General features: G+C 42.1%; 1 long non-coding RNA gene across 4 annotated transcripts in view; it reads left to right on the top strand.

Moving 5' to 3' along the window:
* LOC135217068 (uncharacterized) overlaps positions 1-19,565 on the top strand; it is an 82,202-nt gene extending 62,637 nt beyond the window's left edge. For all 4 annotated transcript variants that reach the window (XR_010315035.1, XR_010315032.1, XR_010315034.1 and 1 more), the window contains exons 4-6: positions 15,513-16,842; positions 17,849-17,945; positions 18,448-19,565. This is a non-coding gene — a long non-coding RNA (uncharacterized LOC135217068). The remainder of the gene's footprint in view (positions 1-15,512; positions 16,843-17,848; positions 17,946-18,447) is intronic.
* Positions 19,566-26,986: the final 7,421 nt, after the last annotated feature.

A 26,986-nucleotide genomic window follows, 5' to 3' on the forward strand; every position in this document is an offset into this window, starting at 1 on the left:
CCTGACAAGAAGGAGTTTTCAGGCAGAATCTCAACGGAAGTTATGACTTCCCCGGTTAGATGTCAGAGTTCTTCCAGACGTTCTTCCAAGGATGGACTCTCGGCTGAGGACAAGACAGCCTACCATCGTAAGGATCGTGAAGGATCTTCGGCGGAAGAAGAACAGGATCCCTCGGAAGAAGAAATTCCTAAAGATTCCTCCGTTTCTTCATACAAGCGTTTGACGGACCTGTTGCTTCAGGAATTCGGAGACGCCCTTTCTCCTGTCGCCCCGCCCTCGCCTCTATCGTTATTTTCGACCTCGAAAACTTCGAAGGTTTCATCCTGTGTCCAGGATGAAGCCTGCAATCTCTATGAAGAAGGCGCTTAGAGGTTTTTGGTGAGTGGCTTCTTTCGAAGGAAGAGAAAGGGAAGACGGTGTTCTCTTTCCCTCCTTCTAAGCTAACTGGAAAACTAGGATTCTGGTATGAATCGGGAGAACCCTTGGCCTCGTTCTTCCCTCCTCGGCAGACTCGGACTTCTCTTCACTGGTGGATTCCTCTCGACGCTCTGCCTCATGTCTGCTAAGACGACATGGGGGATGAATGAGCTTGACCACCTGTTGAAGGGAATGTTCCGAGTCCTGGAGGTGTTTAACTTCCTAGACTGGTCTTTGGGCGTTTTGGCCAAGAAGACGCAGACCCCGGATTCCATTTCACCTGAGGATCTTATCAGTGTTCTCACGTGTATGAATAAGGCAGTGAGAGATGGATCGAGTGAAGTAGCTTCCCTTTTCGGAGCGGGAGTAATCAAGAAAAGATCGTTTACTGTTCGTTCCTGACGAAATCAGTATCTCATGCTCAGAGAGCCTCTCTCCTGTATTCTCAGCTCTCTCCTCAACTCTTCCCTAAGAAGATCATTCAGGATGTTTCTTGTGCCCTTTCAGCTAAGGCTACACAGGACATGCTAGCCCAGTCTACCAGGAAGCCTCACTCTTCTTTCCAGGCTAAAACCAAGAGAGAGACTCCAGTTAGGCAGGAGCCCTTTCGAGGAGTCCCTCCTGCCAGAGCTTCTTCCTCTAGAGGATCTAGACCCGCTAAACGAGGGAAGACCTTCTCTAGATCCATCAGAGGGAAGAAGTAGGATTCAAGTTCTCCAGACATCAGTGGGTGCCAGACTTCTGAAGTTTGCCGACGTCTGGGCCCAGAAACGGGGCGGACAACTGGTCACTCTCGATTGTCCGCAAAGGCTACCTCATTCCCTTCTTATCAAGACCTCCGTTGACGACGACTCCGAGGGAGTTGGTAGCCAAGTACAAGGACCCCATCATGAATCAAGCCCTCTCTAGCAGTAGATCTTATGCTGGAGAAGGAGGCGATAGAACTAGTGAAAGATCCTCATTCTGCGGGTTTTTACAACAGACTGTTCCTAGTTCCCAAGAGCTCAGGAGGATGGAGACCGGTTCTGGATGTAAGCGCCCTGAATGTCTTCGTAGAAAAAAGGAAGTTCGCCATGGAGACAACTTCTTCAGTGTTGGCAGCTCTTCGTCCAGGGGACTGGATGGTGTCCCTAGATCTTCAGGACGCTTACTTCCATGTGCCTATCCATCCTTCTTCACGGAAGTTTCTGAGATTCATGATGGGAGGGAAGATCTTCCAATTCAGGGCCTTGTGCTTCGGCCTTTCGACAGCCCCTCAAGTTTTTGTACGGGTTTAATGAAGAATGTAGCGCAGTGGCTACATTTGGAGGGAGTGAGGCTGTCTCTCTATCTAGACGATTGGCTGATCAGAGCAAGCTCACAAGAACGATGTCTGGAGGACCTACAAAAGACACTTACTTTAGCAAGTTCGTTGGGGCTTCTGGTGAACTTCCAGAAGTCACAATTAATCCCCAGTCAAGAGCTGATATATCTGGGGATTCGGATGGTTTCTCCGGATTTTCGGGCATATCCGTCACCAGAGGAGGATTGCTCGTTGCCGAGAGAAACTAAACAACCTTCCTAGAGAAAGATGCATGCACAGCGAGGGAGTGGATGAGTCTGTTGGGGACACTTTCCTCGCTGGAGCAATTCGTTTCTCTAGGAAGGTTGCATCTCAGACCTCTCCAATTCTTCCTTTACCGGAATTGGAGGTGTCTCTCTCTAGACCTGGAATTCTCCTTCATGATATCAAAAGGAATCAAGAAGGACCTTCTGTGGTGGGCAGATCCTCTCCGATTTGCAGAAGGTCTGTCTCTGTACATGCCAAACCCGAACCAAGTATTGTTTTCCGACGCGTCGGAGACGGGTTGGGGTGTGACCCTAGGGTCAAGAGAAGTGTCAGGCACCTGGGAGGGGGAACAGGTGTGCCTGGCACATCAACAACAAAGAGTTGATGGCAGTGTGGTTGGCGTTAAAAGCCTTCGAGCCCCACGTCCGAAATGCTATAGTTCAGGTCAACTCGGACAACACCACAGCCTTGGCTTACATAAGAAAGCAGGGGGGGGGGGACACTCCTTCTCCCTGTACGAAACAGCGAAGGACTTGCTGTTGTGGTCTCAGGCAAGGAAGATCGTTCTCCTCACCAGGTTCGTAACAGGGAGAAAGGAATGTCAGGGCCGATCTCCTGAGCCGGAGGAATCAAGTGCTCCCTCGGAGTGGACTCTGCACTCAGAAGTTTGCCAGGACCTGTGGAGGTTATGGGGCAGACCTCATATCGACCTATTTGCGACAGCAAAGAACAAGAGAATAGACCTCTACTGCTCCCCGATCTCGGACCCAGGAGCAGTGTCAGTCGATGCTTTCCTTCTAGACTGGAGAGGTCTGGACGTCTATGCTTTTCCTCCATTCAAGATTCTGAGGTCAAACACTCAGAAAAGTTTGCGGCCTCGGAAGTGACAAGGATGACGCTGGTAGCTCCATTCTGGCCGGCCCAAGATTGGTTCACAGAGGTACTGGAATGGCTGGTGGACTTTCCAAGAGCTCTTCCACAAAGAGTAGATCTGCTCAGACAACCCCACTTCGACAGGTATCACAAAAACCTCCCGCCCCGCTCTCAATCTGCTGGCTTTCGACTGTCAAAAGTCTTGTCAGAGCGAAGGGGTTTTCAGCTAAGGCAGCGAAGGCTATCGCCTCAGCTAGAAGGCCCTCTACCCTTAGTGTCTACCAGTCGAAGTGGGACGTCTTTCGCCGTTGGTGCAGAAATCAGAAGCTTTCCTCTTCCAGTACCTCTGTGACCCAAATCGCAGATTTCCTGGGTTTTTCTCAGGGAAAAATGCTGGTCCTTGCAGTTTCGACCATCAAAGGAATTATCGGATCATGTTATAGCAGCTGTGTTTAGGCACAGGAACTTAGATAATCTCCAACAAACAAAGATACATGATCTGCTAAGATCTTTCGAATCTTGCAAGAAACCCTTGTCTCAAATCCGAGCTGGAATCTGGATGTGGTTCTTCGTTTCCTGAGGTCCTCGAAGTTCGAACCTCCCCAGTCATCTTCTTTTCAAGGATCTTACGAAGAAGGCTCTGTTTCTTTTGGCTTTAGCATCTGCCAGAGAGTTAGCGAGCTTCATGCTCTAGAAGGAAGGGTAGGTTTCAAAGGAGATTCCGTGATTTGTTCCTTCTTCCTTTTCTTTTCTAGCTAAGAACGAGAACCCCTCAAATCCTTGGCCAAGGAGTTTTGATGGTTCCAGGCTTCGCTCCCCTGGTAGGGGAAGAGCCGGAAAGAACTCTTTGCCCTGTGAGGACTTTAAGATACTACCTCCAGCGGAAGAAGTCTTCTTAAGGGCATTAAGGACAGACTTTGGTGCTCTGTCAAAGGATCCCAGTAGACCATTGTCTAAAAATGCTATTGTTCTTTTCCCTTATTAGAAGCCTCGTAAAGGAAGCACATTTGGCTTGTCGGTGAGGATCAGTTCAAGCTTTTGAAAGTCAAGGCTCACGAGGTAAGAGCCATTGCTACGTCCTTGGCTTTCAACAAGAATATGTCACTCCAGAATTCTGATGAAAGCAACATTCTGGAGATGCAATTCAGTATTTCGCGAACCACTACCTTAGAGACGTCAAGATTACTTACGATAAGTGCTTCGCGTTAGGCCCGTATGTATCGGCGGATTCGGTGCTGGGGCAGGGAGCGTGAAGCATATCCTTTGTAAAATTTTTTCCCCATGTTGTATTGTGTTTTTTATGGTTGTTTAGGAAAGAGGATGCGGGTAGGCATCTCTTTCTATTCGTATTGCTAACATTAGAATGGTTAGGTGATCTGTTTGTGCTAGAGCTCCCTGCATGGTAGTGGTCAGGCTCTGTCATTAAGAGGACGAATCCCCATGACCATGATCCGACTTGGATTCTACTGAGTAAGTGGATATCAAATCCCTCGGTAGACCCAAAGAGTCAGCTGTAGGTCACGCCCTCGCTGTAGCTCTTCAGGCTTTGCAGACTAATAGACAGTAACTATGAAGTCTTCAGCCTTATCAGGTAAGAACCAAGGTTTGTAGTATCCTACAAACAGATTGTTGTTTCCCCTTTTCTTGTTAGCTCTGTCTCTTTCCCTCACCAAGGGTGTCAATCAGCTAAGTATATATCTGCCAGGTAAGTATGTACAAAACTTTATTGTAAAATAACAATATCATTTTTGTCAGAAACAATGCTTAAGGAAAATTATAAGGTAAAAACTACAGAACACGGGAACTTGACAGCCAAACTAAGCGCCATTTAAATATGACGTCATGCCAAATCAAAAAACCTCATTGGTGGACGCATGCAGATAACGTTTTGTTCGACAGAATATTATCCAGGCTCCTTTTCTCTCAAATAACCGCTTACCTGCAATTTTGCAGATATACCGTTGTTCGATTCATTTTCATCCCAGGCTCTTTCACTCGAATAACAACACTCAAATATTGCGCATTCATCATTCTAGTTACTCTCACTCTCCCTAGATTATGAAAGCGAAAAAAATATTTTTTTTACAATTTCTAAACACTAATATATAGAAGAAGAGTTGCTGCATTCGAAAGTATGTATAACTCAAAATCTGAAAATTTGCAGATAGACAGTTGTTCGAGTGGTGGCCTCATATCTGGTTAAGGGTACTATATGGTTTTTAGTGTAGGTGATGGTTTTGTGTGGTTTTTATCTGGTCTTTCCGCCCAAGGCAAGGACAAACTATTGTTGTTTTTGTCAATCATCGGTGCACTTCCATGATTGCAAAGATCCCACCATTAGTAGGGACGACCTAAGGCCTTTCTTTACTGCCAACGTCATACCTACTGTGATGAGAGCGCCGACCAGAGGCATTATCTACCTGTAGCTGCTCTCTCACAAGGTAAGGAGTCATGGTTTAACAAACACAGCGGTTTCTCTTGGTATTTATTATCCAACCCTCAAGGTACAAGATACAGTTCAGTACTGAATACTGAGAAATAGTATATACAGGAAGTAAACAATGATTATGATAGTTAACAGCAAAAGCAGTTAAGAACTATTACAGCAATAATTAGCATAACAGTTATATGAATATTACTTCGGAGATAACATCGTTAGAACGGATCAACATCGTAACTCGAGGACCCCCTGTATTTATTATCCAAACCCTCAAGGTACAAGATACAGTTCAGTACTGAATACTGAGAAATAGTATACAGGAAGTAAACAATGATTATGATAGTTAACAGCAAAAGCAGTTAAGACTATTACAGCAATAATTAGCATAACAGTTATATGAATATTACTTCGGAGAATAACAATCGTTAGACAGTTAAGTATACCTACAAACTATCTCACTCCCCTTCTTATTTATGAGACAATATATGAATAAATCGGGAATGCCAATAAAATAAATTTACTAAATAATACAAGAATAAAATAACATAAAATAAATAATTGCCATTTAACATGTTACGTTTATCAAGACGAGCATTATCATTACTATAAGCAATTCTGATCGTCTTCTAACTCATTTTCACTGTTAGAACATTCATCCCAGAATTCCTCCTCTTCCGATTCATAGGATCTTTTACTGGGATCCACCTGCAAACGACTTGGAAGATGGCGCTCCCGAGTAGACCGACGTATTCCTTCTGAATTACTTCCAATCCCTGACTCTATTCTGATGACTTCTTCATCTGAATGATCAGCCAATGCGGTTTCCCATGAATATTTGCTTACAGGGGCCTGCTCCAGTTCGTCAAAATGTCTTATTTTTACTTCGTCTGTTATAGTCTCTGCTGGGGTTAATTTATACGTCCAGCCACCACGAAGTATTTCTATAACTCTATATTCTTCGAAAGATGGTGCAAGTTTACCACCTCCAAAACGGCGTCTCTCAGCTGTCGATAACTTCAATCGAACCAAATCTCCAACTTTGAAAGCTTTGCCGTAAGACTTCCGCTGGTTATTCCTAATCTGTTGTGCCATTGCAGTCTTGTTCCGTGCGACCTTAATAGTTTTTCTCAACCTTTTCTCTACTTTCTCTCTCACAAATCTTTCTGCGATTGCTGCATTATCCAAAGAGCCCGTTGATAATCCTCATCTTTGCAAGTTTCCTTTTTAGAATCTACCTCTGGACGTCGAGCCGGGAGTCCCATAGACGACTCATGTGGAGTAAATGTAGTCGTAGTATTTACAGCTGTATTATGAGAGAACTGTACCCTGGGTATCATTTCAGGCCAAAGATCCATATTATTGTGGCACATGCAACGAACGTTGTCTAATAATTGATTTTGACGTTCTACCTGGGCCTGACTTCTTGGATGGTAAGGAGAACCAAAATCCTGCTTAATTCCAAACAGGTTACACACTGCCTTGAAGATATCAGCCGTAAAATGTGATCCTCTATCCGACGTTATGACACGGGCACCCCAAACATGCAAATCCATTTTTTTCAACTAGAGTATCCACTGCTGTTTTTGCTGAAAAATCCTCAAGAGGTACAAAACAACATAGCGAGTCAAAATGTCTTGCATTTGAAGGATATAACGATATGGATGTGATGATGAAATGGGAAACGGACCCATGAAATCAACTTGCACCTGTTCATTCATATATTCCGGGAGCTCGCAGTTCTGAAAAGGGGCCTTCCCTGGATGCTTCGATCTTTTGTTACTCCCACATGCTTCACATTTACTGACATGTGCATGGACATCTGCCTTCATGCGAGGCCACCAGAAACTCTTCCGAGCTCTTTCCCATGTTCGATCACGACCCATGTGACCACTCATTGGACTGTCATGAATCATTTGAAGTGCATAGAGTCTCATATCTTTAGGTATTACAGGTAGCCACTCTTCTTTCACGCCATAGGGTGATGTTCTTGTGAGCGTCTCCCTTTATAATTTATATAACACAGAATTCCATTGTTAGTAATACCTAAACGGTTACCATATTTGGCAAGCTCATTCTCCTCTGACACACATCCCGGTGAACTCGTATTTTTCATAAAGTTCACTACTTCCCTGATCCCTTCATCGCAATGCTGTTTTTCTAACATTTCATCGGGATCCACAAATGCTGTGGCCCACTGCTGAGAAGATCCTACTGCTATACTCGCAATATGCGATACCAGATTTCCATCAGCACCAACTCTTGACAGATAATCAGCCATGGACATCACAGCACTGCGACCACTTTTATGAATTGGATTTATGTCAAACTGCTGAATTGTTTCAATCCATCTCCCTCGACGTCCTCTCTCTTCTCTAATATCCAGGGTGGTTAGCCATCTTAATGCCTGATGGTCCGTTATCAAATCAAACGGTGCAGAGGAGAGGTACATCCGAAACCTCTTTATTGCCAGGATAACCGCCAGTAATTCCTTTTCCGTCGTTGAATACCTCTGCTCGGATTTGGAGAATGTATGGTGGTAAAAGGCAATTGGTAACAGTTCCTTGGATGCTGACTTGTTGGCTAACATTGCTCCTGCTCCAACATCACTTGCATCAGTAATTAAAACGAACTGTGTGCTAGTCAGGGAAGATGGAGTGCTACAGCATTTGCTACCTGGTTTTTTAAGCCTCTCAAAAGCCTCAACCATCTCGACCGACCAATGCAATTTCTGGTGTGGGTTTTTTTTCCAAAACCTCATACAGGGGCTTAGCAGTCTGTGACATCCCTGGAATCCATTTTTGCACATAAGAAAATGCCCCAATGGCCTGACGCAACTGCCTGACAGTCAAAGGCCTAGGAAGATCCCTCAGTTAATGAACTCTTTGCTCACTAATGCGAAGCATGCCATCACCAACCACGGAACCCAGATACTCCACTTCACGCACCCCAAATTTACACTTATTCGGGGCTAGCGCAAAAGACCAGCATAACGAAAAGTATTTTGCCTGACCAAGTCTATCAAGAAGATCCTCAACCACAGGAATTGGATGCAATGTTGCTGGCTGGGACCACGCTATTTACTCCCCTATAATCAATAGCCAACCGAAGGCTTCCATCAGCTCGACGAGCGCAAACAATAGGAGCTGCCCAAGGGCTACATGATTTTCTTATTACACCCATATCCTGAAGTTTGCTTAGCTCCTTCTTGACTTCTGCCTCCAAAGCAAGTGACAACCGCCGCGGCCTATTTGCTATTGGTGCTGAATCTGGGTTAACTCTGATTGTGTGCTCCACCCCTACCTGTACAGCGGCAGTGGGCCTCCATTATTAGAAAACATCTTGAACTCATGGAAGTACCTTGTCCATTTCCTCTTTCTGCTCAAAAGTAAGCGACTCTCCAACGATGAAATTTCCTCTTTTCCCCTCAGTTGAACTTAAAAGGCTATGGTTGCCATCATATCCCACCGCTGCCACCAGTCATGGTTTAACAAACACAGCGGTTTCTCTTGGTATTTATTATCCAAACCTCAAGGTACAAGATACAGTTCAGTACTGAATACTGAGAAATAGTATATACAGGAAGTAAACAATGATTATGATAGTTAACAGCAAAAGCAGTTAAGAACTATTACAGCAATAATTAGCATAACAGTTATATGAATATTACTTCGGAGAATAACAATCGTTAGACAGTTAAGTATACAAACTATCTCAAAGGTACTCCAGACATTATATATAATGTGAGCACATGACTTGTTTTTGTTCATAAAGCTGTCCATATACCCACCTTCCAGGTAATGTGGAGTCAGCTAATGTAATTGTTTGGTAAGTCACTTATGTGAAAATGATATTTTAATGATAAAATAAGGTTTCACATATACGTACATACCAAACAATTACATAATCAGAGCCCTCCCTCCTCCCCACAGATGGACGTTGCGGCTCAACAAATTGAAGTCTTAAGCTCAGCAGTACCAAGTATTCCCAAAAGTGGGTGGGATCTGTATCACCTACACAAACAATGGCAGCGCTGCTACCGCCAGGAATTTGAATTTTCGACTGCCAGGTAAGAAAGCGTACAGCTAATGTAATTGTTTGGTAAGTACATGTGAAACCTTATTTTATCATTAAAATATCATTTTTTGCAGCTTCCCTTTGGCCCCTGGCTGCTCCTTTTTACCTCCATTCCAATTTCCATCCTTCAATCCTGTTGCCCAATACTTGTTACTGTTATATATTTCTTAGTGTAAGTGGAGTTTTTTTCCAGTTCCACTGGTCTGCTGGTATGGTGGTTTGTGTCGTGGCCTGCCGCTCAGATATTGCGGGTTTATGTCTCCCCCAGGGGAATGAAAAACCACTGACTCTATATTACGATCAGTTACCGCTGCAGTGTGGGTTCTGTGGTGAGAGGTTGAAGCCAACATTCTTTTGAAGCTAGAATTTCAAGTCAATGGCCCCTGTGTGCTGGTGAGTGGGGGTTGGAGTTGGGGATGAAAACATCTCCTAGTCTAACTATTGGTAACCTAACCTAATCTAAACAAAGGCTCAGTGCCCTATAAATAACCTCATGAGGCCAGCTAGGGTGCTGTAAGTCTTGTTGAAGTGAAATGCAAGGAGCCATCGTAGACTAACCCCCTCTGAATGAATCTAACCCAATTGACCCTCTGCTACAGGCTACATACAGGCAGTTCCCAGGTTACGACATTCCGAGGTTAAGACGCTTTTCAATTATATTCATCAGAAATTATTTCCTGGGTTACGACGCATGTTTCAGGGTTAGGACACCTACAATACTGATCTGGCAGATGAAATATGACACCAAAACTGCAAAATAATCAATATTTGAAGGGTTTTTTTATGAAAAATGCAATAAGAATGCAGTTTACATAGTTTTTAGTGCACCCAAAGCATTAAAAGTAAGATTTTCTTAGGATTTTTTTTTATGATGTTCCGGCTTACGACGCGTCTCAAGAACGGAACCCCCGTCGTAACCCGGGGACTGCCTGTATAAACAATTAGAGACAATATAAGCTGGATTGTGAATCTCGGTCACTTGTAGTCGTCTTTGTGCAAACCATTCCTGCTCCTTGACTTGCAAACCTATTTTAACCCTAAGACTATGGTTTCACACAAAATGTGAAATGTATCAAAATTATACCAAAAACAATAAAAAAAATATGTTTGAAATTTAGAATTGCCTTCCCTGAGGACTGTCATTTTCAGATCTTGCACACCTTCAAATAAGATTATGCATTCTTGTTAAAGACATCAAAATGAAAGCCGAAACTATTTGAAATTTGTTACTTCCTGAGTAAGCAAAGTGTTTTCAGAGTTTTCAATGCTTTTTTGTTAAATAAAATTTTGTATGCCCTTGACAGTTTACAGAGCCTTGTAATCATAAAACTACAACGTTGTAATGTTTATTCTCAAAATACTCTGAAACTAAGGGTCTGACAGTGCAGCGGAGGACATATGCAAACTCAGTATAAAATAGAGTAAAGGAGTATTTCTTTGAAAACTTGGTATATCTTCACATTATAATATATGACCATCATTGTTGAAAATGTGTGATATTTTGACTGACAAAACATTAAATGCACCATTGTCAGCAATTGCAACCCTTGCAAGGCAGTCCGCGGCTTACGACGTTCTGAGGTTACAACGCTTTTCAATTATATTTATCAGAAATTATTTCCAGGTTTACGACACATGTTCCAGGGCACCTCCAACGCTGATCTGGCAGAAGAAATATGACTCCAAAAATGCAAAATAATCAATATTTAATGGGTTTTTTTTATGGAAAATGCAATAAAAATGCAGTTTACTTAGTTTTTAATTATCTCAAAGCCTTGAAAGTAAGGTTTTCTTAGGGTGTTTGATGATGTTCTGGCTTACGACGATTTTCGGCTTACAACGCGTCTCAAGAACGGAACCCCCATCGTAACCTGGGGACTGCCTGTATATGGCAATAGCCATACAGAGATTGCTAAGAGTATTGTAGTTATTGAAATTATTAGTTCTTTGTAAATACGTTTGAATTTATTTAAGTGTATATTTTCTGATGGGGCCAAGTTTATTTAGGACCAACTTCACAAGGGTCTTTCACTGATATAAAGCCTATGTTATGTGCAGTTTAGTTGAAGTGAACTGACTTGGGTAGTTCTATAACTAGCCTCTGAAGTGTAGTGTGGTCACTGACTTTATAAGTTTTCACGTTTTATTGGAATTGCTGCTCTTCAGTTTTTATGCTAAATTATACTTAGGTGAAATAGTTCAGCTTGATTGCTCACACAAGCCTGCATCATAATTAAAAGAGTGGTGTTCACTTTACAAGTCAGAAATAGAAATACAGGCAGTCCTGGGTTACAACGGGGGTTCCGTTCTTGAGACGGGTCGTAAGCCGAAAATCGTCGTAAGCCGGAACGACGCTTGGAAATATGTCTTAAAACTAATAAAAAGTTATAAAAACCTTACTTGTAATCCTTTGGTTACACTACATGTTGTTTCCTGTAGTTTTATGTACAACCTGGAGTTAATTTCATAAAAGAATGCTGGTTCTTGAAGGTAAAAACTATTGTAATCCTCTGGTGACACTACTTTCTTGAAGTTTTAAGTACAACCTGGAGTGATTTTGCCAAATCTTGAGGGCTACAAGAACAGCTGATTACTATTTACGTATCATATAGACTAATTAAAGTAAATGTATCTTTAAATAGGCTTATATATTAGTATCAACAAAACATTTCCTGCCATGAGTCAGAGGCCGTTTAATGAAACGAACACTTCTCTGTCCTATCTGTTCAGAAAATAAACGTTACGTCAATCCCCGAGACCATTGTTGCCAAGGCGTGTCTCTCTCTCTCTCTCTCTCTCTCTCTCTCTCTCTCTCTCTCTCTCTCTCTCTCTCTCTCTCTCTCTCTCTCTCTCTCTCTTCTCTCTTCTCTCTCTGATCAAATTACCAAATTACACTGGAACCTTGACGTACGATTGCCCTAATATACGAATGTTTTGAGATACAACAGAAAATTTGCGAAAATATAAGCTTTGATATACAACGAAATATTTGAGATACGATTTTGCGATGAGTGTTAGTTGTATAGGCGACCGATAAATGGCGTTCAGTCTGTTTGTTTGTTGGTGCTGCATGTTAACACGTCGTTGTTTAGTTCGTTGTATTTGTGCCTATTTTTCATGTTATTTTGTCCATTTTATTATTAACCATGGGTCTCAAAGCTAAAGACAAAGCAGGTGATAAGAAAAAACCCAAGAAAATTATTTCGATGGAAGCAAAACATGAAATTATAGCAAAGCACCGAACGTGGCTTTCGTATCGTCGATTTGGCAAACGAGTATGGTCGAAATCCTTCTACAATATCCACGATCATCAAGCAGAAGGAAGCTATAAAAACCTTCCAAAGGCATCACCATTATTTCTAAACTACGAACTGATTAAAAAAAATAAATAAAAATTAGTTTAGCAATGTTATTTCATTTGTGTTTATTACGTAGTTATTAGTGTACATACGTAAATAAAAAGAGAACAAATCGTTCCCTGCCACCTTTCCCTACCTCCTCCCCCTGCTGGCCTCACGTCATCTTTCGTTGTGGTAAGTAATTGATTTTATTAACATTTATTATCATTTATAACATTGCTATGTTATTTTATCATTATGTGTGTTATTACTAGTTTATTTGTGTATAAATTGTGTATATTATATGTAATTTAGCTGTGTTTAGGTGTGGTTTCATAGCGCTAGAACGGATTAATACATATTACATTATTTTTAATGGGAAAATATGCTTTGAGATACAACTGTTTTGATATACGACAATGGTAACGGAACAAATTAAATTCGTATGTCAAGGTTCCAGTGTACTGGATAATGTCTCTCTTTGGATACTTCGATTTTGCCAAATCTTGAGGGCTACAAGAACAGTTGATTACTATTTACGTATCATATAGACTAATTAAAGTAAACATATCTTTAAATAGGCTTATATTATTTGTATCAACAAAACATTTACTGGCATGAGTCAGAGGCCGTTTAATGAAACGAACACTTCTCTGTCCTTAACTCGGAGCGTCGGAAGACGCCTCTCTCTCTCTCTCTCTCTCTCTCTCTCTCTCTCTCTCTCTCTCTCTCTCTCTCTCTCTCTCTCTGATCAAATTACTGGATAATGTCTCTCTTTGGATACTTGGAATTTGCGTTGTAATCTAACCAGAAACTTCGTTTTGTTATTATTACTGGAAACAAGCAATGATTTTTTCATTATTTGCGCTTTTGGACTGTTATATGTAAGCTTTGCGCTCGGAAACTAGTTCTGCATATGAGGCATCACTAAAAAACATCGAAAAATACAACATAAAAAGTGTTGAAAATCATCATAACCTCAAAATTTTTGTTGTAGTCTAACCAGAAACTTATTTTTATTAATATACTGTGCTAAACTATAAAGGATTTTTATCATAGTATGCGTTTTTTAAAAGCGTCGTTAACTCGGAGCGTCGGAAGCGTCAGCGTCGTAACCTCGGAACAAGCGTCGTAACCCAGGACGGATTTTTCCATTGAATATTTAAGAAAAAGCGTCGTAACCTCGGAACGTCGTAAGCCGGAACCGTCGTAACCCGGGGTCCGCCTGTAGTCTTGTTTGGTGTGCTGTTTTTTGTAACTTGGGCCTGGTGAAAATTTAAGTTGAAAAAGACTGTTTGTAAGTCTTACAGCCTGGCATTCGCTTCTGATAGTTTTTTCCAAAATTGTGGTATAATATTATGAGTTTGTATTTGTTTATGCCTATTTGAGCAGAAGTTTATGACCCTGTGTTAGGGGTGTAAAAATACTACCACAGTAGGTCCTGTGTGTCGTAAAAGGTGACAAAAAGGACAGTTGCTGTTTTGCAGTCTTACTTTTTAGTAAAAGGCTAGGCCCAGCGCCAATAACTGGTTGATGACAGTAAAGGCATGGGGTCGTGAAAACCCCCTTTGCCAAACAATAAACCATGCCTGATGATGCCTTTGATAGAGGGTAGTGGAGAAAGCACATCAGGGAACTAACCTTTAATGTAAGGATGACGGTGGGAAAGAAGATTTGAGCAGAAGTTCTACTCATTTTCCACAGGGACTTACCCAATGCAACCATGAAAAAATTTTGTGGCATGAAATATGAATACCCATAAACTAAATAATGAAAGATACATACTTGTTTTATAATTGACAGAGAGGACAGATATTACAATAAAAAAAAATTAGGAATCATTGTTTGAAGACTGTTATTATCAGGAAATGGAGCAGATTTCCTGTAAGTGTCTGGATGACTGGATTTTTAAAATGTGCTATGCTCTCATTGTTCCTGTTTGTATGAATATCAGGACTAGCGATTTTAAATCTCATGGACTGGAGGATTTGCCTGCTATTTGTTTAGATAACAATGCTGAAGGGGTTCCAGCAAATATTGCAAGTGGTAGGCATACATACAACTCCTTTATCTTTATTTGGGTGGCTAGTAATAAAGTCACAATTTTGTCTAGGAAAATATCAAAGAAAAAAAAAAAAGTCACATTAATTTATGGAGGCCAGTAATCATTAGGTTATGTTAGGTTTGGTTTCCTGAGACTTTTTTCAGTGGCTTTTTTTCTTGCAACTTTTTTCACCTTGATTCTTTATTTCTTCTCAGAGTAAGGCTTCAAGCCTAAATGTAGTTATTTTTTACCCATTACTTTAGTTCATTATCAAATTTTTATTTTGTCACACTTCATTACTTGTTTTTATTAGTTAGGCACTGTACCATGAACAAGTCTTCAATTTCAGCTGTATTATTGTGCTTGTTACTATTTAGGAAAAAGTTTTGTTTTAATTTGATTTGTGTTAATTTATTGTCTTACGGGAGAATCAAGGGTTAATTCAAGAAAATCATTAAGGTTATTAGTTGTAAGTGAAGAAAATATATTATCTAGTATGATTAAATAGTTTGGTTTTAGTATATGAAGTTCATGAAGTTATAGGAGGTTACACAAGAAAATCTGTGAAGTTATTAAATATGATAAATGCCTTATGCAAAGAATACTTGTCCATTAATCCTAATGACTGTGTTGTGAAAAGCATTGAAATATGGTATAGAATCAACAGCATAAGAATTAGAACATTAACCTTACAATGGAGTTCTTGTGGGTGTAAGCCTCTGGTACTGAAGTGCCAAAGAATGCTGTTTTCTATATAGTTTTTTTCTTTGTTTGCAGGTTCACTACACCCGCTACTGCCATCCAATTTTAATGGAAGAAAACACTGACCATTCAGAAGATTCTGTCGGTGTACAAGGCATTCGAAACAGGTGGAGGCTGGTCACTGATGAAATTTTTCAACCCTTAAACTAAGAAAATGGCGAAGAAAAAAATTGCTGCTGCCATAAAGAAATGAACAAAGAATATCATGCCAAATGCCTTGCAGGTGATGTTGACGACAAAGCGAATATCAGAGGCTTTCTAAAAGATAAAGTTATAGACTTCTGGGAAGAAGCAGAACATTGCCGTTCACAACATATAAAAAGGAATATGGGAAAGAGAGACAATTGTATACACCTATATATACTGTATTCTGTAAGAAGCATTAAGGTGTTAGGTCCACTGTTGAAACTATGCTACAGAATATCAGACATTTGGATACAAATTAGACAAATGTACAGAGAACTTTGACACAAATACTCAGAGCTTGGGAGAGATTATGGATAAACTGCTTCAGCCGAGGACCCAACATTTCTGGAGACCAAAATTGATGAAAGTATGGCTGTCAGAGAAACGACCCTGATTTCAAGTCTTGTCAGTAAGAACTCTTCTATGCTACTTCATATGGTCCAACATCAGGGAAATTGATGACAGAGTAGGTAATCTCCTTAAGCAATTAGAAAAAGTGGGGCAAATGAAAGTGAAGATAATGGAACACCTAAACAGAAGTACAGGTGTTATTACATTTAATGTAATAGGAAAGCATGTTACCCTGGGATTGTTAAGAGCACCTTGACCGATATTTCAATTACTAGTCACTGGTTCACTGTATAACATCTGGAATATACTATTCCTTCTTGTATTTTGGTCGCTATGTTCCACCTTATCTGTGACTACCCCATATAGTTTGGGACACACTGTTACTCCATAGCACAATTATTCTAGTATCTCTCCCATTGGACTTATTTGGCTTTCTCCTTTTTCATTCAATTTGTGTGTCAAATTGAGGTATGCTGCACCTCACTTCTGTAAGAGGTGCTAAATGGTAACATGCATGGATGTTGAGCAATGGAACCAGGTTGCAATAGAGATAATAAGAGAAGAACTTTGAGCACTGGTATTCAGTCCATTCAGCAAGCTGCCAGGCAAACTAAAACATTGAAAAAAGTAAGGACAGTGAAGATGAAATTAAAAGCAATGCTTACTTACAAAATCTTAGGGACATGGAAACATGGAAATTTGATGGGTCAGGAAATTACTACACAATCTGAAGAAAAGTTCCTGACTGTAGAACGGAATGAGGCTTGAAAAGGAGTGTCCATTGCCAACAAAACCTACGCCATCATAGGTGTGTGTTGAAATGTTTGTAGTGTCATCTTTTTTTAGATTGTTTTCAAATAAGGTGTACCATTTAAAATTCTGTTTCATTCCTTGAAAGTGTTTACAAAAAGTAGAGAATTAGGAAGCTAAAGCAAAGGTAGTGTACGTACATTGTATATTGATGTACTTACAATATCTGGAAGGGCTGAGAGGAATTAAGAATGTATAGAATAACTAAGTGACTGGAGTGCATTCAGACAAGACTGGTTTAGTGAAAATCTGGATCCAGTTCTGGACTGCTTTGGGTACTAAATTACGATACACTCTAACATCAGTTACTGAAGTGTTTGGGCATTCCCAGTTGTGCCCATAATCTGTAAACTACATCTAGTTTTCTTGTATGGACGTGCTAACTCTTAAAGATAACTGATCTGCTGAAGATATTTTTGGTTCTTTTTAGACCACTCATGAAAATAGGGAAGCATTTTGTTCAGATCCAGATGGTGAAATTTACTAAATTCAGTTTTACACTCATGCAGTCTAGAAAACAATAAAGTTGGAGTAGTTGTAAAATCACTCTCTTTCATCAGAGAATCCAAGGGACGTGCAATCAATAACACTACATTTTCAAGCAAGGCTAATGTATTCCATGTATCAGCTTCGAACTTGTTAAGTAAATCTTAGAGAAAGTTGGCTTAATATACATTGGTCATTGCCACATCAATCTTAGTTACCGATCAGCCATTTTTCACTTTTATGAGGCCTTGTAACCTCTGTAATAAAATCATGCTGAGTGATAGTGAAGCTGCGACAAAGGAAATGACTGCAAATTGATGGTAGTATTTGAAAAATTAAGACTGCAAATTGATGTTAGTATTTGAAAAATTAAAACCTTAATGAATTCTGGAGCACCGGGAAGACTTAACTTGAATGCTTTGGATGTTCATTATAGAAGACAAGGATTTTATTTCCTTGGAAACAAAGGTGACTCGAAATGACTTGGCCGTGGTCTAATCTGTTTTCTTTTATTTCAGACCAATCTGTTTCTGGGGTGGCAGTCAGTAGGAGGAACTGGAGGCAAAGTGAAGCTGGCCTTGATCTGTTTGTCATATGGATATGCAGTTTTTTAAAGTAAGGCACTGATGGGCCCATAACTGTTTTAGTTAATGGTGATATGTGTTTAGATCAGAATTTTTGCCAGAGTGCTGTATTTAAATGTGTTGCTCAATGCCCAAGGGTAGGCTTTATAAAGAAGTTACCAGGCTTAAAAATTGGAGATCTTATGTTGTGGTTTGAATGATTATTTCTGAGGTAATGAGACTTTACGAACTCTATGGCAGGAATGTGTGAAAAATTTCACGAACTTGATGCTTACAAAATCAAACTACCAATGGTATTTGTGATATACGAATACACTGGAGGTAGCATAAACAAACAGCAAACTTTACACAGGGGTAAAATTTGCCATGGAGGAATCCAGTGAGACATGTTTAAGCTCTTTTAAGAGAAGTCGTAGGCAGTTTGCCCACTTCAGTAAGCTTGGGAAGTTTGGGAAATATTTGAAAAAATTGTATGCTAACTAGAAGACACTGTTGTTTACAAGTTTCAGTAAAGTAGTTTCTTGTTCTTTCAGAAATTCTACCACCCTCATAGTATGGAGCATCAAACATTTTCAAGAAAATGTGAAGATTCTTCTGTGACTACATACAGCAGCACTAACTTTGTTTTTTATATATGTAAAACTAATGTAATTTGTCATGTAACAGTTACAAATGCTAGAGAAATATCAGTTATATACATGTATAAAATAGATAGATATGTATCTCCATTTTAGCAAGTAGTGCAGTATGTGGTAGAGGCTCAGTTTTCTGTTTAAATTTCTTATCAGCTCAATAGCGCTTCCAAATAGGTTGATATGCTTCAGGAAAAAGGTTCTAATTGAATTTCTTATTGGTTTGGAATGAACAGTTACACAGTAATAGGACCTGGAATGTTCAGATTCTACATACATTTTTTAGTATTGAATCGAATGTCAGGTAGCCAATATTTTTTAGGTAATTCATATTGATTTCATAAAAAGTTAATTAGCTAGTTGAGACCTCATTTGGTTTTCAAATGCATAGTTTATACACATTTTTCATTTTTGTACATGAACTTCCCTGCCAGATATATACTTAGCTTAGGTCTCTGACGTCACGACAGAAAATTCAAAACTCGCGGCACACGCTACAGGTAGGTCAGGTGATCTACTTTACCTGCCGCTGGGAGGCGGATGTAAGAACCAGTCCCCCTTTCTTGTCAGATTATTTTCTGTCGCCGGCTGGACAACACCTGTTGTTCAGTCCTTACGATAGTTAAATTCGTTCTCGTTGCCGACGATTTGGATTTTGGTGAAGTACCCTTTGTTTGTTGGCTTGGCATACGCTTTTTGGACTGTTTTTTGGATTTTTCTTTTGGATTTCTCTTACAATATATAATCATGGATGATTCTTAAGTTAAGAAACCTAGTTTATTTAGGGTTTGTTCAGTGAAGGAATGTAAAGTTAGGCTTCCTAAAGCTGCATTAGATCCTCACTCTGTATGTACGTCTTGTAGAGGGAATGAATGCTCTTTTATTAACCCTTGCAAAGAGTGTGAGAATTTGGATGAGGATGGTTGGAAGGCTCTTTCTTCTTATGTGAGAAAGTTAGAGAAGGATAGGGTGCGCAAGGCTTCTTCAAGGAGCTCTAGTAGATCGAGGGTGAGTGAAGTTGACGCTGAAGAATCCTGTAGTAGAAGTAGTTCCTTCTCCGGTTTCAGCCCCTGCGCCAGCTTTGAACCCGAAGATTCGTTGTTTTCGGAAGTTGCTTCGGGTGGGAGAGCCTCGATCAGGAGTAAGGAGAGCCTCACTCGCTCTCGACAAGGTAAGAGTGATGATAATGCAAGTGATCAGTGCAGTGCCCCTAGTGCAGTGGAGGGTGCGTCTGACCGGCTCACTAACACTTCCAGGCCTAGACCTCTTCCAGATTCCCAGACCCAGTGGAGGAGGAAAGTCGAAAGCCGCAGGAAGGTTAGGGAGAACCCCCACCGGTCAGGCGTCCCCTCGGCAGTTCCTGTTGCTCGTTCCCAGGCTGCCTTGGATCGAACCAAGAAGGATTTATTGCGCCAGTGCTTCTCGTCATCTTCATCGCCTTCTCCTCAGCGTAGATGGAGCGCCTCGGAGTCGTCTCGCCCTCTCAAGAGGCCCTGGAAGGCTCCTTGCGCCCTTCCTTCCAGCCCCGAATCCTTCGCGGAAGAACCAGAAGTGGAAGCGCAAGAGAACCAAGATTCGTCCGTTTACGCTTCTCCTGTTCGCTCTAGGACTTCGTCCCCTGTAGAGGAGTTTAAGAGGTCTCCTGTGCGTATCCTGGCGGGTCTGCAGGCGCAGATTGCGGCTTTAGCGGAGTCTATTGCCGGGACTTCTCATCGTCGGAAGGACGCCTCACTTCCGGTGAAGAAGTCTAAGAACGTTCCTTCGGCTAGATCTCCTCTGGCTAGAGAAGCTTTTGAGCCTGTTAGTAGGAAGTCAGAAGTGCAGGCTGAAGCTCGGGATCTTTCTCCGAGTAGGCTCTCCTCTCTTCCCAGCAAGAAATGTGACCATGTCAGGCGTAAGGAGGCCGGACAGGCTCTCTCCTCAGGATTTCCGCTCTCTTCAGTTAAGGCGTCAAGAGCTTGACAGACGTCAAGAGCTCGTTTTCGTCAGGAGTGAAGGAAGAGTTCTTCGCCTGGTGGCCACTCTCCTTTTGACGGACGCTCGGAGCCTAGTAGGCGTCAAGAGCCTAGTAGGCGCCAAGAGCCTAGTAGGCGCCAAGAGCCTTGTAGGCGGCAACGGAAGCTTTCTCCTCCGTTGGATCACTCCCGATTGGATAGGCGCTCAGAGCCTTGTAAGCGCCGCGCTTCTGACAGGGAATCCTCTGTGGATGTTTTCTCTCCCCGTGGCAGGCGTCAAGAGCCTGGCAGGGGTTTTTGAGCCGATAGGCACCAAGAGCCTGGCAGGCGTATTGAGGATGGCAGGCGCCAAGAGCCCTAGCAGGCGCAGAGAGCCTGATAGGCGCTCTCCCTTATCCAGACGCTCTTCTGTGGAGTTAGAATTTGTTTCCGACAGACGAGCCTCCACTTGTAGGCGCTCTCCTAGTAGGCGCTCCCCAAGTAGGCGCTCTCCTAGCAGGCGCTCCCCAAGTAGGGGAGTAAAAATATGAAATGGTCAGAAATTAATGAAGAATTAAACAAAGATTGGGATAAACATTTTCGTAAGTGATGACATAAGGGTAAATACGGAGATATTATATAAAATATTGGAGAAAATAGTGGAAAAATATATACCGAAGAAGAAAAGTAAACATCATTCATGCATACCAAGAGACAGAAGGATCTTGTTCCAGAAAATCAGAAAGTGGAAAAAAGGTCTTGCAAAAGAAAAAAATGCATGGAAAGTTATAGACTAAAAAGTAAGATAGAAAATGCAGAACAAAAGATTATACAATCAAAAGAAAATGAAAAACGGGACTTGGAAGAAAAAACCCTATTAAATATCAAGCAAAACCCCAAACTATTATACTCATATGCGAAGAAGATGAATAAAAGAAGAATAGAAATAGGCCCTTGAGTTGAATGAAGGGAGATTAACCCCCCCGAATGAAAAAAAAGGAAATTTGCAACATACTGGCAGAACGATTTAAGAGAGAATTCACCCCTAGAATAGATAATGAAGATAATGATATAGAAGTAAGGGATGAAAATAGTGAATATTTAGCTGACATAGATATTAATGAAGCTGATATTGTGCAGGCTATTAATGAAATTAAAAATGGAGCTGCTGCAGGGCCTGATGGAATTCCTGCTATTTTGTTAAAGAAAGTAGTTCATTCTATCGCAAAGCCACTTGCAATATTATTAAGACAAAGTGTAGATACAGGCAAGATTTATGATGAGCACAAATTAGCATATATTACCCTACTTCAAAAGTGGATCAAGACTAGAGGCAAGTAATTATAGGCCTGTGAGTCTAACATCACATATTATGAAAGTGTATGAAAGGGTAATGAAGAAAAATATTATGAAACATTTAATAAAAAATAATTTGTTTAATAAAGGACACATGGTTCGTACCCGGAAAAAGTACACAAACCCAACTGTTAGTCCACCGTGAGAACATATTCAAAAATATGAAAAGCGGAAATGAAACAGATGTGGTTTATTTAGACTTTGCAAAAGCTTTTGATAAAGTAGACCATAATATATTAGCGAAGAAAATTAGAAAACACAATATCGTGGATAAAGTAGGAAGATGGTTAAAAGAATTTTTACACAACAGAAAACAGATAGTTATTGCAAACGACGAGAAATCGGATGAAGTCAAGGTAATATCCGGTGTGCCGCAAGGTACGGTGTTAGCTGCAATACTGTTTGTTATTATGATTGAAGACATAGCAATAATGTGAAGGATTCGGTAGTGAGTAGTTTCGCAGATGACACAAGAATAAGTAGAGAAATTACTTGTGATGAAGATAGGAACGCTCTACAAAGAGACCTTAACAAAGTATATGATTGGGCAGAGGTAAATAGGATGGTATTTAACTCTGATAAATTTGAATCAATAAATTATGGAGACAGAGAAAGAAAGCTATATGCATATAAGGGACCTAATAATGAGACCATCACAAATAAGGAAGCAGTTAAAGACCTTGGTGTGATGATGAATAGGAAACATGTTATGCAATGATCAAATAGCAACTCTGTTGGCAAAATGTAAAGCAAAAATGGGAATGTTGTTACGGCACTTCAAAACAAGAAAAGCTGAACACATGATTATGCTTTATAAAACATATGTTCGTAGTCCACTTGAATATTGCAATATGATATGGTACCCACACTATCAAAAGGATATTGCACAAATAGAGAGTGTACAAAGGTCCTTTACAGCTAGAATAGAAGAAGTTAAGGACCTAGACTACTGGGAAAGACTACAATTCTTAAAATTATATAGTCTAGAAAGGAGAAGAGAACGCTACATGATAATTCAGGCATGGAAACAGAATAGAAGGAATAGCAGAAAATATCATGGAACTAAAAATATCAGAAAGAGCAAGCAGAGGTAGATTAATAGTGCCCAAAACTATACCAGGAAAAATAGGAAAGACACAGGACATTAATCCACTACGCACCAGCATCGATAATGCAGCGTCTATTCAATGCGTTGCCAGCTCATCTGAGGAATATATCAGGAGTGAGCGTAGATGTGTTTAAGAATAAGCTCGACAAATATCTAAACTGCATCCCAGACCATCCAAGATTGGAAGATGCAAAATATACCGGAAGATGTACTAGCAACTCTCTGGTAGACATTAGAGGTGCCTCACACTGAGGGACCTGGGGCAACCCGAACAAGATGTAAGGTCTGTAAGGTAAGGTAAGGTCTCCTGGGAGGCGCTCTCAAAGTAGGCGCTCTCCTGGTAGGGCGCTCCCCGTGTAAGCGCTCTCCCAGTGGATTTTCTCCCGCAGTAGGGGCGCCTCTCCTAACAGAACAGGGGGCGCTCTCCAAGGATTAGCTCTCCTCCGGGCAGTAGAGCTTCTAGATACGTCATTCTTCGGAAGAATTTATTGGGGATTCTGAGGAAGATTTGCCCAAGGATGCTTCGGTTTCTTCATATAAGAGACTGACAGACCTCCTCTTGCAAGATTTTGGGGAGTCTCTTTCGGCCGTTGCTCCTCCGTCCTTATTTTCAACGACCAATACGGCTAAGAAGTCTTCAGTCGTTAAGATGAAGCCGACAGTGTCGATGAAGAAGGCTCTTAAGAACTTTGACGACTGGTTGGTTTCAAAAGAAGAGAAATGCAAGACAGTTTTTTCTTTTCCCCCGTCCAAACTGACGGGTAAGATGGGGTTCTGGTACGAGTCAGGAGAGCCCTTTGGGTCTGACTCTTCCCTCTTCTGCAGACTCGGACTTCTCTTCGTTGGTTGATTCCGCACGTCGCTCGGCTGCTGAATTCTGCGAAGACGACGTGGGGTATGAGCGAGTTGGATCACCTCTGAAGGGAATGTTCCGAGTCTTAGAAGTTTTTAACTTTCTTGACTGGACCCTTGGAGTCTTGGCTAAGAGGACTCAAGAGCAAGACACTCTTTCGCCTGAAGACCTCCACGCAGTTCTGTCTTGTATGGACAAGGCAGTGAGAGACGGTTCCGGGGAAATTGCTTCACTTTTTGGTGCAGGAGTAGTAAAGAAGAGGGGCGTTTTCTGCTCTTTTCTTACCAAGGCGGTTTCTCACGCACAGAGAGCTTCCTTGCTGTATTCACAACTTTCCCCGCAACTCTTCCCGAAGAAGATTATTAATGATATCTCTAGCTCGTTATCAGCAAAAGCGACGCAGGATATGCTGGCTCGCTCTGCTAGAATCCCGAAACCTTCGTTTCAACAGAAGACGAAGAAGGAGGCTCAAAGTAGGCAAGAACCCTTTCGAGGAGGACCTTCGTCTCGCTCTTCTTCCTCCAGAGGTTCGAGACCACCTAGAAGAGGAAGGACCTACGGCCAAGAAGTAGTTCGTGTGTCCTCCAGACAACTGTGGGTGCCAGACTTCTGAACTTTGCAGATGTCTGGGCACGAAAGGGGGCGGACAACTGGTCCCTCGCTATCATCAAGAGGGGATACCTCATTCCCTTTATCTCGAGACCACCCTTGACCACCACTCCAAGGGCACTGGTGGCCAAATACAAAGACCCACTAATGAATCAAGCCCTCGCTCTAGCAGTAGAGCTGATGTTAGAGAAAGAGGCAATAGAGATGGTTCAGGACCCTCTTTCAGCGGGGTTCTACAACCGTCTGTTCCTAGTTCCCAAGAACTCAGGAGGATGGAGGCCGGTTCTGGACGTGAGCGCCCTGAATGTCTTTGTGAAGAAGAGGAAGTTCGCTATGGAGACGACTTCATCAGTCTTAGCAGCTCTTCGTCCCGGGGACTGGATGGTGTCACTGGACCTTCAGGACGCTTACTTCCATGTGCCGATCCATCCTTCTTCTCGCAAATTTCTCAGATTCATGTGGGGAGGGAACGTTTTTCAGTTCAGGGCCCTATGCTTCGGCCTTTCCATGGCCCCCCAAGTATTCACAGGACTGATGAAGAACGTTGCCCAGTGGCTTCATCTCGAGGGAGTGAGGATTTCCCTAACTATTGGACGATTGGCTTATCAGGGCCAAATCCAAGGAGAAATGTCTGGAGGACTTACGAGTGACGTTGAATCTAGGCAGCGTCTCTTCTCTGGGTTTGCTAGTGAATTTCGAGAAGTCACAGCTAATCCCCAGTCAAGAGCATATCTATCTGGGGATTCTGATGGCTTCTCAGGTTTTTCGGGCGTATCCGTCCCCAGAGAGGATAACCCGAGGTTTGGAGAAGGTAGTAGCAATCTTTCTAGAGAAAGATGTATGCACAGCGAGGGAGTGGATGAGTCTGTTGGGGACACTCTCCTCGCTGGAGCAATTCGTTTGTCTAGGAAGGTTGCACCTCAGACCCCTACAGTTCTTCCTGACGAGGAACTGGGATCGAAGATCTCAAGGTCTGGACTTTGCGTTCAAGATTTCGCAAGAGATAAAGGAGGATCTACGTTGGTGGCTAGACCCTCTATTGTTCAAGGAAGGCCTTTCCTTGCAGGTTCGGAACCCCAACCTAGTGTTATATGCAGACGCTTCGGACATAGGTTGGGGAGCTACTCTCGGGTCGAGAGAAGTGTCAGGCACCTGGATGGGGGATCAGGTGTCCTGGCACATCAACAAGAAGGAGCTAACAGCGATTTGGTTAGCTCTCAAGACCTTCGAACCCCTCGTAAAAGGGAAATATGTTCAGATCAACTCGGACAACACCACAGCCCTGGCTTACATTCGGAAACAGGGGGGGACTCACTCTTTCTCCCTGTACGAGACAGCGAGATCGCTCCTCCTGTGGTCAGAGGAAAGGAAGATAAGTCTTCTCACCAGGTTCGTACAGGGAGAAAGAAATGTCAGAGCGGATCTGCTAAGCAGAAGGAATCAAGTCCTTCCCTCAGAGTGGGCTCTGCACGCGGACGTATGCCAGGAGCTGTGGAGGACGTGGGGCAGGCCCCATCTCGATCTAATTTGCGACCTCCAGGAATGCGAGGATAGATCTATACTGCTCCCCTATTGCAGACCCAAGAGCAGTGGCAATAGATGCATTCCTGATGGATTGGAGGAATCTGGATCTTTACGCGTTCCCGCCTTTCAAGATTCTAGGGGGAAACGTTAAGGAAGTTCGCAGCTTCAGAAGGAGCAAGGATGACTTTGATAGCTCTGTTCTGGCCCGCCCACGACTGGTTCACAGAGGTACTGAATGGCTGGGTGGATGTCCCAAGATCCCTACCACTAAGAGTCGATCTGCTCAAACAGCCCCACTTCGACAGGTTTCACAAAAAACCTCCCCGCTCTCAGTCTGACTGGATTCAGACTATCAAGAGTCTCGTCAGAGCTAAGGGCTTTTCGGCAAAGTCTGCAAGGGCTATTGCCAATGCACGTAGACCTTCCACATCTAGAGTCTACCAGTCGAAGTGGGATGTTTTTCGACGTTGGTGCAGGACTCATAAAGTTTCCTCCTCCAGTACCTCTGTGACTCAGATAGCAGATTTCCTTATCTTCCATGAGGGAAAAATGCGGGTTAGTTGTCTCCACCATCAAGGGATACAGGAGCATGCTTTCCTCAGTTTTCGTCATAGAGGATTAAACATATCTGAAGACAAGGACCTCCATGATTTAATCAGATCGTTTGAAACGGTTAAAAGAACCTCCTCCTTAGTTCCTAGCTGGAATCTAGATGTCGTGCTGCTCTTCCTGAGGTCCTCAAGGTTCGAACCTCCCCATACAGCTTCGTTCAGAGACCTTTCGATGAAGACTCTTTTTCTCTGTGCGTTAGCGTCAGCGAAGAGGGGTCGAGCGAGCTGCAGGCTCTAGAAGGTGAGGTAGGTTTCCAAGGAGGCTCCGCGGTTTGCTCTTTTTCTTCCGGCTTTCCTAGCCAAGAATGAAAAACCCTTCTTCACCGTGGCCCAGGAGCTTCGAAATCAAAAGCTTATCCTCCTTAGTTGGGACAGAAGAGGAGAGATCTCTTTGCCGGTGAGAAGCCTGAAATTTTATCTTCAGAGGAAGAAAAGACTTGCTGCT

The sequence above is a fragment of the Macrobrachium nipponense genome, chromosome 7, assembly GCF_015104395.2.
Source record: "Macrobrachium nipponense isolate FS-2020 chromosome 7, ASM1510439v2, whole genome shotgun sequence".
Classification (NCBI taxonomy): Eukaryota; Metazoa; Arthropoda; class Malacostraca; order Decapoda; family Palaemonidae; genus Macrobrachium; species Macrobrachium nipponense.